Consider the following 20,339-nt stretch of genomic DNA (forward strand, 5'->3'; position numbering starts at 1 on the left):
TATATATATTGGGGGGGGGGAAATTAGAAAAAATATTCTCCTTTTAAAGTGATATCCTCTGAATGTCGCATCTTAATCGAATGTGCTTGTGTGTTTTAGGTTATTGGGCACTTTGGTCCCTCTCAAAGATATGAATTAGTTGTGTGCTTATCCTGATTTATAATTTTTAATAAAGTCATCTGATATTGATTTCCATGTGATGACTTGTGAATGTCTCTTCTGAACCTCTTCAAGTCTTCAACGCTAATGTTTAATTACATTATCAACTTATGCCGCACTCTGCACTATTCCAGTCGCGTGCATTTAGGCAGGCTATGGTCAGATGACCAAAAGCCCCAGCTGCGGGACTTTGTATGACTTAGACCCGCGTCCTGATTCCCGACAAACCTTATCTAACCTAATTTAATCTAAACTAACCTAACCTAACTATATCTAGCTATATTTACCGACTCGTCTTCCTCCTTAAATTGCAAAGAAGTGTTCACTCGAAGCTAATAAAAGATTTTTGATCCAAGACCTTCGAGCTGTCTTCTTCCTTGAATCAGTCCTGATAACCCTTCATTCCTCAGGAATTGTATTGTCACAAAAACATTTCGAGCCTTTCACTACCATTCCTATAAGTTTGAAGTCAATCAGGTATATTACTCTCAAGTTCATATATGTCAACCATTATCCCAATTTGTTCAATATAATCAGAAAATTGCAACTTATGCAGCCAAATAATGCAAATTTTGTTTGAGCCAAATATAGCAAGTAAATGAAATTTTCCATTTAATACACAAAGTAATAATTCTGTTCTATTTTAACTATCCAGAAAATTTATAAAAATGCATTTACACGGTTTGAACCTTTTTCTTGGTTAGATACATCAATTTAGCAAGTTGAAAGCCGATCAGAAGAGGCATTCTTAATATACCACACTAGAAAAAACATCCATCTACATAGTCCGGTAGCAATCCAAGTTCTTCTAACCTAAGCAGATTTGAAAGTTTGAAGCCAAGCAGAAGAGGCGTTCCCAAGCTATAGCACTGAAACCTTAGATGATGAAAAGGGATTAAAAATAACTGAGTATCCTAGTATAGAGGGATAACTAGTCGTTATCGATATTATTTCTCATTTTCCTTAAGGTGTTTCTACAGACATCCTCTATGTAAATTATCCTCAGCATCGTACCTTAACATGAAACTTCGCTCATTATCCCGGCTGGATGGTTGTTGTAGCGCACCGTTACGGGCAAATAGCTAAGTTTGGTCTGGAGAAAACTTGCTAATGCACAGCTTGTGAAGTTTGGATCTCTTGTTGTGAACCTTGTTGCTGCTTGCCCCTCCTGTGTCCCCCTGGACTCCATCCCCTCCTGTGTTCCCCTGGACTCCATCCCCTCCTGTGTTCCCCTGGACTCCATCCCCTCCTGTGTTCCCCTGGACTCCATGCCTTCCTGTGTTCCCCTGGACTCCATCCCCTCTTGTGTCCCCCTGGACTCCATCCCCTCCTGTGTTTCCCTGGACTCCATGCCTTCCTGTGTTCCCCTGGACTCCATTCCCTCCTGTGTCCCCCTGGACTCCATCCCCTCCTGTGTCCCCCTGGACTCCATCCCCTCCTGTGTCCCCCTGGACTCCATCCCCTCCTGTGTCCCCCTGGACTCCATCCCCTCCTGTGTCCCCCTGGACTCCATCCCCTCCTGTGTCCCCATGGACTCCATCCCCTCCTGTGTCCCCATGGACTCCATCCCCTCCTGTGTCCCCATGGACTCCATCCCCTCCTGTGTCCCCATGAACTCCATCCCCTCCTTGGTCCCCATGGACTCCATCCCCTCCTTGGTCCCCATGGACTCCATCCCCTCCTTGGTCCCCATGGACTCCATCCCCTCCTCTCTTCCCCTCCTCTCTTCCCCTGGACTCCATCCCCTCCTGTGTTCCCTGCATTCCATCCCCTCCTGTGCTCCCCTGGACTCCATGCCTTCCTGTGTTCCCCTGGACTCCATCCCCTCCTGTGTCCCCCTGGACTCCATCCCCTCCTGTGTCCCCCTGGACTCCATCCCCTCCTTGGTCCCTGTGAAGGCTTACTCAGCCCTGTAACAACTTCAGACAGTATTACCCAGGCTGGCTCCTCCTCAGGAAAATTAGTGAATAGAAAAAGAAATAATAACAGACAAACATAAACACTTTATTATGTAGAAAATATAAAATATAAAACACTTAAATATAAAATATTAATCCTACATTAAAGAAAATGAAAAATGAAAAATATAAATGATAACTGAATTCAACGCTAATTTAACGCTTGGGTGTCTGGTGTTGGTGACACTGCTTGTTGAAATCGTAGTCGTTGCTGATGATGGGGTGGTGGGAGGGGTCGCAGGTGTTGGTGACCACCACTGGCTAGTTCTTCACAGATTAACGCCGTGAGTAGTATCCCGATGACAGGAAAGCAGGTTCTTTACCGCTGCAATGATGAGGGGTTACGTCCTGCAATTTCATACAGGTGCACAGGTACTTAAATGCAAAATGGGGAAGTCTCTGGACGTTAGTCCTTCTCCTGTTCTTCTCGTTGATTGACAGGTGACCCTCTCTGTCATCCAAGCTGAAAAGATAGACAGGTTACCCACTGCTTAAATAATCACTCTCCATGGCAGTGTACATTACTCAAAAGACGTGGTGATTATTACAACAGTCAACCTAGAGCAAGACTGAAAGGACTAAGTTTATTATTGGTCAAAAGTGAAGCTTTTAACCAATAAATCCACTAGAATACAAGGCAGGCATGTACTTACAGTAGTGTTGGGAGCTGCGAGTCGAGTGATTTACTGTTTTACCAGAGCCCCATACGTCACCTTTCGAGGGGGGGGGGTGGAAGAGGGAGGGGAAGGTAGCGGGAGCTAGACTGACCCTACGTTAACAAGCAGCCGGCAATCAAACTATCACTTTAGGGGTGGGGGGGAGAAAAGGCGGGAAAAACGGGAGCATGACTTACCCTACCTTAACTAGTAGCCGGCAATGAAACTATTGTTACTATATCGCTACTCCTATCTATTGAACTTTTCCCTCACAGTCCCCATGGAATCCATCCCCTCCTCTGTCCCCCTGCACTCCATCCCCTCCTGTGTCCCCCTGCACTCCATCCCCTCCTGTCCCCCTGCACTCCATCCCCTCCTCTGTCCCCCTGCACTCCATCCCCTCCTGTGTCCCCCTGCACTCCATCCCCTCCTGTGTCCCCCTGCACTCCACCCCCTCCTGTGTCCCCCTGCACTCCACCCCCTCCTGTGTCCCCCTGCACTCCACCCCCTCCTGTGTCCCCCTGCACTCCACCCCCTCCTGTGTCCCCCTGCACTGCATCCCCTCCTGTGTTCCCCTGCACTTCACCCTCTCCTGTGTCCCCCTGCACTCTACCCTCTCATGTGTCTCCCTGCACTCCATCCCTTCCTGTGTCCCCCTGCACTTCATCCTCTCCTGTGTCTCCCTGCACTCCACCCCCTCCCGTGTCCCCCTGCACTCCATCCCCTCCTGTGTCCCCCTACACTTCACCCTCTCCTGTGTCCCCCTGCACTCCATCCCCTCCTGTGTCCCCCTGCACTTCACCCTCTCCTGTGTCCCCCTGCACTCCAACCTCTCCTGTGTCTCCCTGCACTCCATCCCCTCCTGTGTCCCCTTGCAATCCATCCCCTCCTGTGTCCCCCTGCACTTCACCCTCTCCTGTGTCCCCCTGCACTTCACCCTATCCTGTGTCCCCCTGCACTCCACCCTCTCCTGTGTCCCCCAGAACTCTACCTGCACCTTTCTGACTCCACTCTTACCCTCGACTTTTCCCATTTTTCTCTATCTTTCCTCCTCTATGATTCTATCCTCCACTCGCCCCCCAGTTCCCCCTCCCCTCAACTCTTCCTTGCTAGTTCCTCTCGCTCCAAATAGAATCTATTCCCCAAGACATCATAGCACTCACAGAGACAAAGTTCACAGAGATGATAACAGATGCTGTCTTCGATTTTCCCGACTGGCTATCACATCCTGAGGAAAGACAGAGGGAACAGATAGGAAGGAGGTGGAGAAGGAGGAGGAGAGGAAGGAGGAGGAGGAAGAGGAGTTGCTCTGCTCATCAAAAACCATTGGAGTTTTGAGGAGTAGGGATGACTAGACAGAGGGGAGAAAAAGTGACAACATAACAGGAATACTTCAGACCGAGGATCCCGGCCCTGTCTTGCTCCAGATAGAATCTATTTCCTGATGTTCAAGCTTCACCAGGATGTATTCAAGCTTCACCAGGATGTATTCTGAAGTATACAATGACTTTTATATTGCTGTATATTAATGTATGTATATAGTTAGGTATATCATCCCAATTTCTCTCCCGTCCCCCGTCCTCTTTCTTCCTCTGTCTCCTATTGACAATTTCTTTTGCCCCTTCTCTGCGAGGATGGGAGATGTTTTCATATGAATTCCAATGACCTGTGAGCTTTATTACTCCCCTGCCATAGGTTCAAGCCTCACCCGTTCCGTGATTTGTCTGCAATCGTGTTATTGTGATTTCTTGAGTCAATTCCACTTCTCTGTTTGGGAGTGACCATCCTGAGAGATGATGATTCCCACGTAATGTTTTTGTTAGTTCTGTTGGGACGGCGCATCAGAGCCTTCTGTAGCAGGCGAACTTTTAATAGTATACTTACCTTGAGTATACCTGGAGAGGGTTTCGGGGGTCAGTGCCCCCGGGTCTCTGTCTGAGACTGGAAGACTATTGCTGAAGTCTTCCAGCTCAGGCTGACAGATTTCAACGTTGTGATCCCTCCTCTGCGATGGAATATGATAGGGAAACGTGGCTTGCTTTCCTTGCTATTATCTCGCTGTTTTACTAACCCCCAAATGTGTGTCTCCTGAGCTCGTTTATATTTGCGCACATAAGCTCACAGACACTCGGACGTATGCACGCAGACATTTACTCAGACATACACACGCAGACATGCTCACACAGACATGCACACACGGACATGCACACACGGACATGCACACAGACATGCGCGCGCACACACACACACACACACACACACACACACACACACACACACACACACACACACACACACACACACACACGCACACGCACACACCTCCCCTTCCATCCCACTCTCCCTGATATTTCTAAATCTACTTAAGCTAGGGGCTGCCAGCGTGCACTAAATAAACACACCGCCTATGAATCAGCTTGAGGCGCCTCTAACTACTCCTAACCTGACTTGTGTTAATTGTTACTGATGAGAGTCTCTGGGGTAGTTTGTACTGCTGAGGCAAACTCATTCCATAACCTGTCTGACAGAGGCAACAGATTAGATACACTTGCAATGTTGAGTATCAACATTATATATACCAGTTACATGGTGGGAACACCCGCTGTGGGATTAGTTGAGTACACCGAAAGGTGGATATCCCTCAGTGTTATATTGTGAACTGACACTCTGCTTTAGAATTTTTGCGGATTCTTCGCCAGTAGTGAACAGGTAAGAGGCAGCCTTAGTTACTTGCATGTAGACGATAGGCTTTAAATGCTAATTAATCAACGCATCCGATGTGTGCCAATACCGTATTCTATGTGAGTTACATCGTAGGATCACCCGTAGTGTGGGGCAGTGCTCTTCTGTGGGAAGAGAAGCAGCGTGAATCTTCACCATGGACTCGAGCCGCCACCCTGCCTTACGCCGAATGAACCTCTAGGGTTTAACGCACTGTGTATTACAATCTTCAGTTTAAATGCTTCTTCACTCGGCCACAGGTGCCAAGTGTCGTCCTAACTTCCCGTCATCAACAAACTTTGAGATTTCAGACAGCCTTGGGTATCTTTAATGAAGAAACGTTTGGCCACACAGTGGCTTCATCAGTCCATACAAAGGAGAATGGCGAAGAACGGGAGGAATTTGAGGTAATCAGTCCCTCAGCGTTGAGTCGATGTGGTCAGTCCATCAATCTTGAAAAGAATGCGGCATATGTGCGGAGAAGTAGCTTATATACCGTAGGCAGGAGAGGTGCAGCAGTCGTAGGTGGTGTCACATTTGACCAATGTGGAACTAGGTCGTGCCCAAGGGTTAGGCAAGCGAAGAATTCCCTGTAGTAAGGCCCAAGATGTTGCTGTGTCAGACAGGAATGTAGATGAATGGTTCAGAGAACCGACATGTTGTTGAATTAGACACATGTGCAACACTTGGGTATCTTTAATGAGGAAACTTCGCCACACAGTGACTTCATCAGTCCATACAAAGGAGAATGGCGAAGAACAGGAGGAGTTTGAGGTAATCAGTCCCTCAGCCAGTGTGGCGAAACGTTTCCTCATTAAAGATACCCAAGTGTTGCACATGTGTCTAATTTATCAACTTGTCGGTTCTCTGAACCATTCATGTATACAAGGCGCAGGTTATAAGAGACTTCGCAGAGATAAACTAGTTTCAGCGAAAATATTTGAATATTTCTCTACTTATACTGTGTGTGTGAGTGGCTCAAATACTTTCTTTCCAAACCTGTGCACACCTCGACCGTTATTTACAAGCAAAATTTACCATCGCTTCTAAGACATTTACGTTAGCCCCACTTCTAAGACATTTACGTTAGTCCCACTTCTAAGACATTTACGTTAGCCCCACTTCTAAGACATTTACGTTAGCCCCACTTCTTAGACATTTACGTTAGCCCCACTTCTAAGACATTTACGTTAGCCCCACTTCTAAGACATTTACGTTAGCCCCACTTCTAAGACATTTACGTTAGCCCCACTTCTAAGACATGATGAAAACTGGTATGCCATGAGCCCCTCCCATCGTTGTTCCACTTCTTTACTCACTTTCTCACTTTCTCTCTCTCTCTCTCTCTCTCTCTCTCTCTCTCTCTCTCTCTCTCTCTCTCTCTCTCTCTCTCTCTCTCTCTCTCTCTCTCTCTCTCTAACGCACATGGAGAGGGTAAACCTCTCCGACAACTTTGTCTACTGCAATTTTTTGTCAAGTTCAGAAATTTTGTCAAGTTCGGTGGTTTTGTTAAGTTCAGAAACTTGATCGCTTTCCAAGGTGGCGTTCATTGGTTCAGTTCCTGTACAAATCTCCTCCCAGAGGTACAACATCATTAACCAACTGGGGAGTTATTCTCTATGTCTGTCTGTCTGTCTGTCTCTCTCTCTCTCTCTCTCTCTCTCTCTCTCTCTCTCTCTCTCTCTCTCTCTCTCTCTCTCTCTCTCTCTATCAGTTCTATTATTCTTTCCTCCAGAATTCTTCCTAATCAAGCATAGCCAGTAGGCTGCATTGTACGTCACGAAGCGCTAAACCCACGTGGATCATTCATGGCAGGGAGTGATGTAGGCTCGATCCTCCCTCCGCAGATCGTGACTGACTCAAAATCAGCCGCCAGGCTCCTAGGCCTACCATATTTTCTCACGAATCCCTCCAAAATTCCTTCAAGTCAGCCCTGACTAACAGCCAAGAATTCTCTGCCGGTGTCGTTAACGGCCTTGGTGATGCTGGTACAGGGCTCTTGAACCAAGGAAGTGGAGTTGCCCTCCGCATTAATGGCTCCTGTTCACCTGTTCACCAGCCGCTACTTGATTACTTCTTCAATATGAACATATTAATGCGTAATTCGTCTATTACGTCATCCTATAATTTGTCCGAGGATGTACATGTATATATGTATACCGTAGGTCGAGAGATTGTGAATGTTTCTGGCCGGTGCATGTTTTAGATTTTCGCAAGTTCTCTTGCAATTTGGAAATGTTTATCCCATTTTCCTCATCTGCCCAGATTGGGCAATTTTCCTTTCTGTATCGATACCAGGAATCGCGGCTCCACCACCATGAGCCGCCAGTGACCCATAAACCCACACCACCTACCACCTACCATCACCCACCAGTACTAGCAGCAGCAACACACACAGCAAGAGGCATTCTTGAGCTTCCCCACCTCTCGGGCGTCGGCCCAAAACTGGGGTGTGGCTCCAAAAGGATCCTGTAGTGCTTGTTGCCTTTGCACTTTCTGACATTGTCTGCTGCTATGCAGTTGCCTCGCCCTTCGAGCCCAGTATGGGCGGGGTTCGAGACAGTTCAAGGTGCCTAGCTTCTTCCTTCGAGCCCCGTGGGGGCGGGGATTGAGGCTGAGCCTGGGGACAATTGGTCCCATGACAGACAGTGGTCTGAGACACTCCCTTGACAGGAAGCCAAGGCCGAGCCACCTCTTGGAAAAGGCCCAGGCCAGGAGATTATACCGGCGAATCTATAACAACAACCACCGACCACTATCCACCATCCACCACCCACTGCCACCACCTACTATCCACTACCACCTACATTTCACCACCACCGCCATCCACCTCCAATTACTACTCACCATCACCACCATCCACCACCAATTACTCACCACCACCACCAACAAAAGCAAAAACATCAACAAAATTTCAATGGGTTCTCACTCCTGGATCTCTCTGAACCTTCTTCGGGCTCACCTGAATCTACTTCATAGAACCCCTCCTCCCTGGGGTTTCATGAACCACGGGCTAAGTGCCGTTGCATAAATGAATCTTTGAAAGGTACATGTCGGTGTATGTTGTATTTACATCGACTCCAGGCTGAGGGACTGATTACCTCAAATTCTTCCTCATCTTCCACCGTTTCTCTGCATCGGACTGAAGAAGCCACTAGCTGGCGAAACGTTTCCAGAGAATAAGTTCCCAAATTTTGCACAAGTCCTATTTGCCAACGTGTCGATTTTTTTAAATCATTTATCTAGCCTCACGGTGTTGTTCTCTGTCTATAACTGACGCCTCTGACACCTGTGATACCTCACCTCAGATTTAATGCTACAGACGAGCACGGAACACTGGAGACTGAATCAGGTATGATGAATAGATACGTGAAACTACACTTAATTCAAGGACATGATGGGAAGATTGTAGAGCTATGTACAGAAGACGAGGTAATGAGCCCCTCAGCCTTGAAGAATCAAGGTCCCAGGACCGATACGTTTTCTAATATGTCCTAGTGTTAGCTCACGTGTCTTTGTAAACCAGTAAACGAGGTAATGAGTCCCTCAGCCTTGGAGTACCGTAGTTTTGAAGATTCTTCAAGGATGAGGGACTGATTACCTCGTCTTCTGTATATGTAAGGTTCTACAGTCTTCCCATTATGTTCATGTTACACAAGTGTCTAATTCTTCAACATGTCGGCATTGTATGTCATTAATGTACGTATCAGTATCTCTCGCCTGGACCAGCGAAGTTCTCTCTTCCATAGACTGATGATGGCGATTGGCGGAATATATTGTCACGATAGAGGGCCACTGGGCTGTGTTTTGACCGTCACCAATTTACGGTGAATCATTATTTACACTGGTTTTAGGATAATTCTGTTCCAGATAAGCGTAGCTGCGACTCATCGTAGTTCTTTATGGCGCTCAGCTGAGCTCCTTATCAGTCGGGTTGGAGACATAGGCTTGTAAACAAGGCCACAGCTTGTTCACATCGACACCATGCCCAGCCCTTCTAGGGTTGGGTAGGTACCTGAGCAAGAGCTTGTAGCTCACAAGACTGTCATTCTCACTAGCCCCCTAGGGGCGGGGATGGCAGACCAGAGAGGCCTAGCTTGTGGCTAGGTCTGGGGACAGTTGGTCCCAAAGATGAGGATGTACTTGTGCCTCCTCCCATGGGAAACTTAGGTCTCAGATACTCCCTAAAGAGGGAGCCAAGGCCGGGCCACCACTTGGACAAGGCCCGGGCCGGGAGAATACCGGCGAATCTTTAATAATAAATAATAATAAGCTTGTTCACGTTCGCTTCCCTCAAACAATTGAAACTGTGACTGCTAGTATGAGTGAATATTAGAGGTTTATGTAACATCTATGTCATTTATGACTCTTTCAGTAAAGAAGTCATTCGTGGCAAGACGTTTCCTCTAAAAAATGACCTGAACTGTGAATTGGAGTCTTTTTCCACATTTTGTCTGTATCATATAACATTTTTCATTAGACGCTGTGTTTGTTGTCAGTGAACGGTAGTATGCTTGTATGTTGTATATGATGTGAATGAAAGGCGTATGAATGGCAGTGTGGGTGTGTATGGGGAGCTATAAGTTTGATGTATGAATTGAAATAGTGTTTCGTATGAGGGACTGTTGCATTTTGCATGTCAAGTTGTATGGGTGTGTATGGGACCTTGTATGGACACTGCAGATGTCACAGGAAGATGTGAAAGATAGAGAAAAGTAAAACTAGAGAACGTAAAAGAGAGAGAGAGAGAGAGAGAGAGAGAGAGAATATAGTTAAAGGATGAGCAGAAAATTAAGTCAATGATGTTCTTTCTCTAGTCTATAACACGAGCATCAAAGTACTGCAGAGGTGAGAGAGAGACAGAGATGCTGAAGGTGTGAGAGTAACCCTTGAGACGTAGAACAACATCCTGAAGTGAGTCAGTGTTGCTCTGGAGGTGCAGTGTAACGTCCGGGATATAAAATTATACTGTGTGTGTGTGTGTGTGTGTGTGTGTGTGTGTGTACTCCCCTATTTGTGGTTGCAGGGGTCGAGTCACAGCTCCTGGCTGTGCGCGCGCGCGTTCATCTGAGCCCTCCTTCATAGGATTTAATCCTGGACTTTTGGGCCTTATCGTACCTTCTCTTGAAACTTTGTATGGATTTTACCTTTAATCATTTGACATGCATTTTTCCATCATCCTGAGTTGGGCACCAGCTGTGGGACCTTCAACTCAATTTTCTAGCATCTCCATGGGATGATTTATACATTTGCATTCGAGTAGTGGCAGTAATAAAGCTCTACACAGAACGAAACATGATAAAGCTCTACCAAGAAACTTGATAAAGCTCTACACAGAGAGAAACTTGATAAAGCTCTACACACAGAGAAACTTGATAAAGCTCTACACACAGAGAAACTTGATAAAGCTCTACACACAGAGAAACTTGATAAAGCTCTACACACAGAGAAACTTGATAAAGCTCTACACACAGAGAAACTTGATAAAGCTCTACACACAGAGAAACTTGATAAAGCTCTACACACAGAGAAACTTGATAAAGCTCTACACACAGAGAAACTTGATAAAGCTCTACACACAGAGAAACTTGATAAAGCTCTACACACAGAGAAACTTGATAAAGCTCTACACACAGAGAAACTTGATAAAGCTCTACACACAGAGAAACTTGATAAAGCTCTACACACAGAGAAACTTGATAAAGCTCTACACACAGAGAAACTTGATAAAGCTCTACACACAGAGAAACTTGATAAAGCTCTACACACAGAGAAACATAACTTGCTAAAGTTTGTTCTGCAATCTGAACTTTATCTTCTGTATTGTGGGAAGTTACTAGGACACAAACACAGGTCAAACACCAGTGAGTAGGCTTCCAGGCGATTCAAACACCAGTGAGTAGGCTTCCAGGCGATTCAAACACCAGTGAGTAGGCTTCCAGGTGATCCAAACACCAGTGAGTAGGCTTCCAGGTGATTCAAACACCAGTGAGTAGGCTTCCAGGTAATTCAAACACCAGTGAGTAGGCTTCCAGGTGATTCAAACACCAGTGAGTAGGCTTCCAGGTGATTCAAACACCAGTGAGTAGGCTTCCAGGTGATTCAAACACCAGTGAGTAGGCTTCCAGGTGATTCAAACACCAGTGAGTAGGCTTCCAGGTGATTCAAACACCAGTGAGTAGGCTTCCAGGTGATTCAAACACCAGTGAGTAGGCTTCCAGGTGATTCAAACACCAGTGAGTAGGCTTCCAGGTGATTCAAACACCAGTGAGTAGGCTTCCAGGTGATTCAAACACCAGTGAGTAGGTTTCCAGGTGATTTAAACACCAGTGAGTAGGCTTCCAGGTGATTCAAACACCAGTGAGTAGGCTTCCAGGTGATTCAAACACCAGTGAGTAGGCTTCCAGGTAATTCAAACACCAGTGAGTAGGCTTCCAGGTGATTCAAACACCAGTGAGTAGGCTTCCAGGTGATTCAAACACCAGTGAGTAGGCTTCCAGGTGATTCAAACACCAGTGAGTAGGCTTCCAGGTGATTCAAACACCAGTGAGTAGGTTTCCAGGTGATTTAAACACCAGTGAGTAGGCTTCCAGGTGATTCAAACACCGGTGGGCAAGCTTCCAGGTGATTCAAACACCAGTGAGTAGGCTTCCAGGTGATTCAAACACCAGTGAGTAGGCTTCCAGGTGATTCAAACACCAGTGAGTAGGCTTCCAGGTGATTCAAACACCAGTGAGTAGGCTTCCAGGTGATTCAAACATCAGTGAGTAGGTTTCCAGGTGATTCAAACACCAGTGAGTAGGCTTCCAGGTGATTCAAACACCAGTGAGTAGGCTTCCAGGTGATTCAAACACCGGTGGGCAAGGTGACAGGTGAGTCAAACACCTGTGATCAGCAGGTGATCAGTGTAAGACAATACAGTAATTAACCTGCAGGAAAATACAATGTGTTTAATGGTAACTAAAATACATATAATTGTGTTACCCCTTTGAGTGACTAACAGCGTAATGTTAATTATATCTGAGAGAGAGAGAGAGAGAGAGAGAGAGAGAGAGAGAGAGAGACAGAGACACAGACAGACACAGAGAGAGAGAGAGAGGGCATTGAGTTCACTCCTTTCCAGGCTGAGGGACTGACCACCTCAAACTATTTTTTTCCAAGGATGACGGACTGATTATGGCTTTACCTCGCCACTTCTGCTGTATTTGACTGAAAAAGTCTACCATGTGGGCGAAACATTGTCATAATAAACATACCCAGCTGTTGCACATGTCTTACTCATCAACTTGCTGGGATTTTATGCCACTTTTAAAAGAATGAACATCTGTGTTGCTAGAAAAGCTTGAGGGGACCATGTAAAAGCTTGTGTTCCTCTAAACTCACCAGGGGGATCCACCCCCCTGAGGTGAATGGAGCTTCAGTGAGGGGTACTGAACGCTCCCTGGGATACATAAACGCTCGCTGTGATACATGAATGCTCCCTGGGATACATGAATGCTCCATGGGATACATGAATGCTCCCTGGGATACATAAACGCTCGCTGTGATACATGAATGCTCCCTGGGATACATGAATGCTCCCTGGGATACATAAACGCTCGCTGTGATACATGAATGCTCCCTGGGATACATGAATGCTCCCTGAGATACATGAATGCTCCCTGGGATACATGAATGCTCCCTGAGATACATGAATGCTCCCTGGTATACATGAATGCTCCCTGGGTTACATGAATGCTCCCTGGTATACATGAATGCTCCCTGGTATACATGAATGCTCCCTGGGATACATGAATGCTCCCTGGGATACATGAATGCTTCCTGGGATACATGAATGCTTCCTGGGATACATGAATGCTTCCTGGGATACATGAATGCTCCCTGGGATACATGAATGCTCCCTGGGATACATGAATGCTCCCTTGGATACATGAATGCTCCCTGGGATACATGAATGCTCCCTGGGATACATGAATGCTCTCTGGGATACATGAATGCTCTCTGGGATACATGAATGCTCCCTGGGATACATGAATGCTCCCTGGGATACATGAATGCTCCCTGGGATACATGAATGCTCCCTGGGATACATGAATGCTCCCTGGGATATATGAATGCTCCTTGGGATACATGAATGCTCCCTGGGATACATGAATGCTCCCTGGGATACATGAATGCTTCCTGGGATACATGAGTGCTTCCTGGGATACATGAATGCTCCCTGGGATACATGAATGCTCCCTGGGATATATGAATGCTCCCTGGGATACATGAATGCTCCCTGGGATACATGAATGCTCCCTGGGATACATGAATGCTTCCTGGGATACATGAATGCTTCCTGGGATACATGAATGCTCCCTGGGATACATGAATGCTCCTTGGGATACATGAATGCTCCCTGGGATACATGAATGCTCCCTTGGATACATGAATGCTCCCTGGGATACATGAATGCTCCCTGGGATACATGAATGCTCCCTGGGATACATGAATGCTCTCTGGGATACATGAATGCTCTCTGGGATACATGAATGCTCCCTGGGATACATGAATGCTCCCTGGGATACATGAATGCTCCCTGGGATACATGAATGCTCCCTGGGATACATGAATGCTCCCTGGGATACATGAATGCTCCCTGGGATACATGAATGCTCCTGGGATACATGAATGCTCCCTGGGATACACAGATGTTTTATACTTAGGTCAACGATTATTTTATTAAATCTAATTAAAATTTACACGCCGATAGATTAAAACTTACACGCCGATAGATTAAAACTTACACGCCGATAGGTTATGGAATATATTTTGAATCAAGAACAACACATGATCAGCCAAGTTCATGTACAGACCACGTAAGCTTCTGGTCACACAAGGACCCAGATGGAAATATGTCACTTTGTCTGACCTTTTTTTGGGGTTATCGTAAGTAATCTACACTTGTTAACATATGCAAATATCGCGAGAAAGCGATACAAGATGCAAAACAACGGGGGAATTGAAAGAGAGCTCGAGGCCTTTCGTGTTGTAATCAGCACATCAGGAGCTTGCAATGTTGCAGAAAAGAGAGGAGATGCAAGTAAATACGATCACAGGGAACCAGCCTTCCATTCCCCAAGTGCTACATGGTGCTAACGACCTTAGCACCTCCAATAATAATAATAATAATAATAATAATAATAATAGAATTCAAGACTCTTGTGATAATAGCCGAGATGGAGGTCCGATCCCTTAGCCTCGCTGAAGTTACTTAGCATTTAACGCCATATAATTTATTACTGACAAACCTTTATTAACCGAATCTTTATTGCAGTGTTTTACTGCTTATTGGAAGTGATTACTTGAGACCAGAGAACATGGTCTGTCTGTCTGTCTGAAAGATGTGTTGGTGAGGAGGGGTAGTGGTTGGGGTGGGGGGTGTTGGTAGTGGTGGGGGTGGAGGGTGTTGGTAGTGGTGGGGGTTGTTGTTGTTGTGGTTGCTGTTGTTTAGAATCTACAAACCTGTAATAAAACGGTGTTTTTTCAGTGTTTTAAAAAAGCTCCTTGTGCAGCCTTGTACATCCTTGTACAGCCGCCACCTGTGCACGGTGTAAGGATTAAAATATAACAGTCCAACTATCACTTACACAATCCAGTAACAGTCAGGACCTTCCTCTAAGACTCACCAGCGTTGAAGGTTTGAAGCCAGTCAGAAGAAGCATTCTCAAGGCAACACAATTATGCATAAATTTAATTAGAACTTCAAGATTATTCCCTCGAAAATACCTCAACCTAATAATACCTCAAGTTTATTTCTACTACAATATGTTAAGTTTATTTCCTGGAGAAATAAACTTATAGGTGTCCTCAGGACTTCGTATTTTATCAACATTTAAACTTATTAAACACAGATTGAGGGGCAGTAAACATTAACTAAATAAAACTAATACACGAGAGTGCTGTCACTCCACTGATTTTATGGATACTTTTTTTTATCTAGTATGCGAGACTTGCCAGTGAGATAAATATACACACCGACATATATATACCCACATATATACGTACCTACATATGTATATATATACCCACATATATACATACCCACACATATACACACCCACATATACACACCCACATATACACGTATCCACTTATATACCTACCTACACATATACATACCCACATATATACACACCCACATATATACACACCCACACATATACACCCACATACACACCCACATACACACCCATATACACCCACTACTACTTCCAGTGAACTGAGAGAAGACATTTATGTGGTACTTGAAGCCTTAATGAGAAGAGAAAAAACTAGGAATAAATTTACGATTTCTTCTCGGTGGGTGACCGAGTATCTCTCATCGAGGGGGAATATTCCGCATTATTTTTATTGAATCATGACGAAAAATACAGCGCTGGCAGGAGGAAGAATAAACGGGAATACATATATGAAGTTTGGCTTGAATTTGAATAAATTATGGAAGAAAGGGAGGGAGTGAGGCGAGTGAAAGAGGAATTAATAAATGTTAGACATGAGAGAGAGAGAGAGAGAAAGCAGGAATTATTTTGTGTGTTTTATTCTTACTGTGAAGTGTTTGTGTTGTAGAGTAAATGTATATGTAAATACACACACACTACATATATATATATATATATATATATATATATATATATATATATATATATATATATATATATATATATATATATATATATATAATATATATATAGATAGATATATACATGTATATATTAGTATGTATATACTGTGTGAAAGTACATACACTTTGTGTATGCATTTAGGAGGTACAAATATACACGCACGATGTGAATGCACACTCAGGGTGTGAACGTACACACTATGTGTGAATGTACGTACATTGTGTCGATACACACACATGTTTTGAATGGACACACACATTGTGAACCTAAACACATGATGTGAACGTACAGAGACGGTGTGCCTAGGACAAAATGGTAATTAACACACACACACACACACACACACACACAAAGCAAATGCGACAGTAGTTATGAACAAGGTAGATTATAGGGAAAAATAAAGATAATATAAGGAGACAGGGACTCAGGCGCCTCTTAAGTTTTCAACCCGGTCTCCTGTGAGGTACAGCATCAAGCTCCTTCTTGCAGTCCAGGAATATACAGTCTATCAGTCCTCTTCTCCCTCCTGCCTCACCTTATGTTACATTGTGATAGAACTCCAGCAAGTTTGTGGGACAAGATTTTCCATCTTCGGTCTCGTACTGGTTTTTGTGTTTATGAAACCGCTTCTGTTCAAGTGTGTGTGTGTGTGTGTGTGTGTGTGTGTGTGTATGTGTGTGTGTGTGTGTGTGTGTGTGTGTGTGTGTGTGTGTGTGTGTGTGTGTGTGTGTGTGTGCGCGCGTGCTCGACTCGATGCATTCTCTGCACAACACACTCCTAATTTGCATACATTAAGGTCTATTACCATCTTAACTTCAGTATTAAAATCACGTTAACATGATCAAGTTGACCTTTAATCCATCAGGTTGTTGTCATAGTTTGTGCGACCTTAATAACCTTAATACTGTGGATAGAATTGAAACCTAAACATTATCACCCCTAATATCATTAGTATCTTCATCATTCCCATCTTCCTCACCATCATAATCAGTAAATATAAATATAGCTACACTGTTTCTATTATAATTAATTTAAAAGCCCTATATTAAGTACCCATAGCATGCAACTTCATCCCTCGCCTCTTATATTCCTACCACGCGATGAGTACAGGACCAGGAGCTTGATAAATGGTGAAGAAGCAGTAGAGAATAAATACAGGGGAGGATAAATGGTGAAGAAGCAATGGAGAATAAATACAGGGGCGGATAAATGGTGAAGAAGCAGTGGAGAATAAATACAAGGGAGGATAAGTGGTGGAGAAGCAGTAGAGGATAAATACAGGGGAGGTTAAGTGGTGGAGAAGCAGTAGAGGATAAATACAGGGGAGGTTAAGTGGTGGAGAAGCAGTAGAGGATAAATACAGGGGAGGTTAAGTGGTGGAGAAGCAGTAGAGGATAAATACAGGGGAGGTTAAGTGGTGGAGAAGCAGTAGAGGATAAATACAGGGGAGGTTAAGTGGTGGAGAAGCAGTAGAGGATAAATACAGGGGAGGTTAAGTGGTGGAGAAGCAGTAGAGGATAAATACAGGGGAGGATAAGTGGTGGAGAAGCAGTAGAGGATAAATACAGGGGAGGATAAGTGGTGGAGAAGCAGTAGAGAATAAATACAGGGGAGGATAAGTGGTGGAGAAGCAGTAGAGGATAAATACAGGGGAGGATAAGTGGTGGAGAAGCAGTAGAGGATAAATACAGGGGAGGATAAGTGGTGGAGAAGCAGTAGAGGATAAATACAGGGGAGGATAAGTGGTGGAGAAGCAGTAGAGAATAAATCCAGGGGAGGATAAGTGGTGGAGAAGCAGTAGAGGATAAATACAGGGGAGGATAAGTGGTGGAGAAGCAGTAGAGGATAAATACAGGGGAGGATAAGTGGTGGAGAAGCAGTAGAGGATAAATACAGGGGAGGATAAGTGGTGGAGAAGCAGTAGAGGATAAATACAGGGGAAGATAAGTGGTGGAGAAGCAGTAGAGAATAAATACAGGGGAGGATAAGTGGTGGAGAAGCAGTAGAGGATAAATACAGGGGAAGATAAGTGGTGGAGAAGCAGTAGAGGATAAATACAGGGGAGGATAAGTGGTGGAGAAGCAGTAGAGGATAAATACAGGGGAGGTTAAGTGGTGGAGAAGCAGTAGAGGATAAATACAGGGGAGGATAAGTGGTGGAGAAGCAGTAGAGGATAAATACAGGGGAGGATAAGTGGTGGAGAAGCAGTAGAGGCTAAATACTAGGTAAAGAAGGAGAATATATCCCGGGGCGGATTTTTAGCAATAAACTGAGCAAAGAGAAACTAGAGGACTTGTCTAGTAAGCGACCACACCCAGTGTGTGAGAGCTCTCAGTTTAACTTTATAAAACCTTTCTTCATAAGTTTGCAATTTCTTGCTTGTTAGCTTTTAAAACCTTATTTGTTAGCTTTATAAAACATTGTTACCTTCATAAAGCCTTGTCTGTTAGCTTTGTAAAACTTTGTTAGCTTTGTAAAACTTTGTTTGTTAGCTTTGTAAAACCTTGTCTGTTAGCTTTGTAAAACTTTGTTTGTTAGCTTTGTAAAACTTTGTTTGTTAGCTTTGTAAAACCTTGTCTGTTAGCTTTGTAAAACTTTGTTTGTTAGCTTTGTAAAACCTTGTCTGTTAGCTTTGTAAAACTTTGTTTGTTAGCTTTGTAAAACCTTGTTTGTTAGCTTTGTAAAACTTTGTTTGTTAGCTTTGTAAAACCTTGTTTGTTAGCTTTGTAAAACTTTGTTTGTTAGCTTTGTAAAACCTTGTTTGTTAGCTTTGTAAAACTTTGTTTGTTAGCTTTGTAAAACCTTGTTTGTTAGCTTTGTAAAACCTTGTTTCTTAGCTTTGTAAAACCTTGTCTGTTAGCTTTGTAAAACTGTTAGCTTTGTAAAACCTTGTTTGTTAGCTTTGTAAAACCTTGTTTGTTAGCTTTGTAAAACCTTGTTTGTTAGCTTTGTAAAACTTTGTTTGTTAGCTTTGTAAAACCTTGTTTGTTAGCTTTGTAAAACTTTGTTTGTTAGCTTTGTAAAACCTTGTTTGTTAGCTTTGTAAAACCTTGTTTCTTAGCTTTGTAAAACCTTGTCTGTTAGCTTTGTAAAACTGTTAGCTTTGTAAAACCTTGTTTGTTAGCTTTGTAAAACCTTGTTTGTTAGCTTTGTAAAACCTTGTTTGTTAGCTTTGTAAAACCTTGTTTGTTAGTAAATTTAACACATGTCCAACACTTGGATATCTTCGGAAACGTTTCGCCCATCTCCTCCCTCCCACTCTCGTCCTCCTTCATCCCCCCCTCCTCTCCCTCTCACCCTCCTTCATTTAACATACAAGTTTCTATCTTAAAACATCGTGATTGGGTACATGGAAAATACCCAGTTAAAATACCTAGGTAAAATACCAGGTTAAAATACCAGGTTAAAATACCTAGGTAAAATACCAGGTTAAAATACCAGGTTAAAATACCTAGTTAAAATACCTAGTTAAAATACCATGTTAAAATACCAGGTTAAAATACCAGGTTAAAATACCAGGTTAAAATACCAGGTTAAAATACCCAGTTAAAATACCAGGTTAAAATACCTAGTTAAAATACCAGGTAAAAATAACTATTTAAAATTCCAGGGTAAAATACGTAGTTAATATACCAGGTTAAAATATTTAAAACACCAGGTTTAAGTACTTAGTTAAAATACCTGGTTAAAATACCCACTTAGAGCTGCAAACAGCGAGTTACACTTTCTCTCTCTCTCTCTCTCTCTCTCTCTCTCTCTCTCTCTCTCTCTCTCTCTTTGGTTTCTCTAAGAGAACAAGTGAGGGTTCGTGACACTTGAGAGAAAATAACTTACTTGTGGGAGGCTGTGCGATCGGATGACTTAATTACTTGAATAGTTAAGCAGTAGTAACTACTTTCCTGGGTCATTACACGCCACAAACGAGCTACTTGCGGTGGCCAGTGGCAGTGGTTGTAAATGTTGATTTGTAGAGAGAGAGAGAGTGAGAGTAAGAAAGAAGCGGGAGAGCAACGAGTTTGGTTGGCATGAAGACCTCGTAAGATTTAAACACACACACACACACACACACACACACACACACACACACACACACACACACACCAGGAGCTGTGAATCGACCCCTGCAACCACATACAGGTGAGTCAGTGCATACAGCACATGCACATTGGAAGCAGGTA

The sequence above is a fragment of the Cherax quadricarinatus genome, chromosome 50 (assembly GCF_038502225.1).
Source record: "Cherax quadricarinatus isolate ZL_2023a chromosome 50, ASM3850222v1, whole genome shotgun sequence".
Lineage (NCBI taxonomy): Eukaryota > Metazoa > Arthropoda > Malacostraca > Decapoda > Parastacidae > Cherax > Cherax quadricarinatus.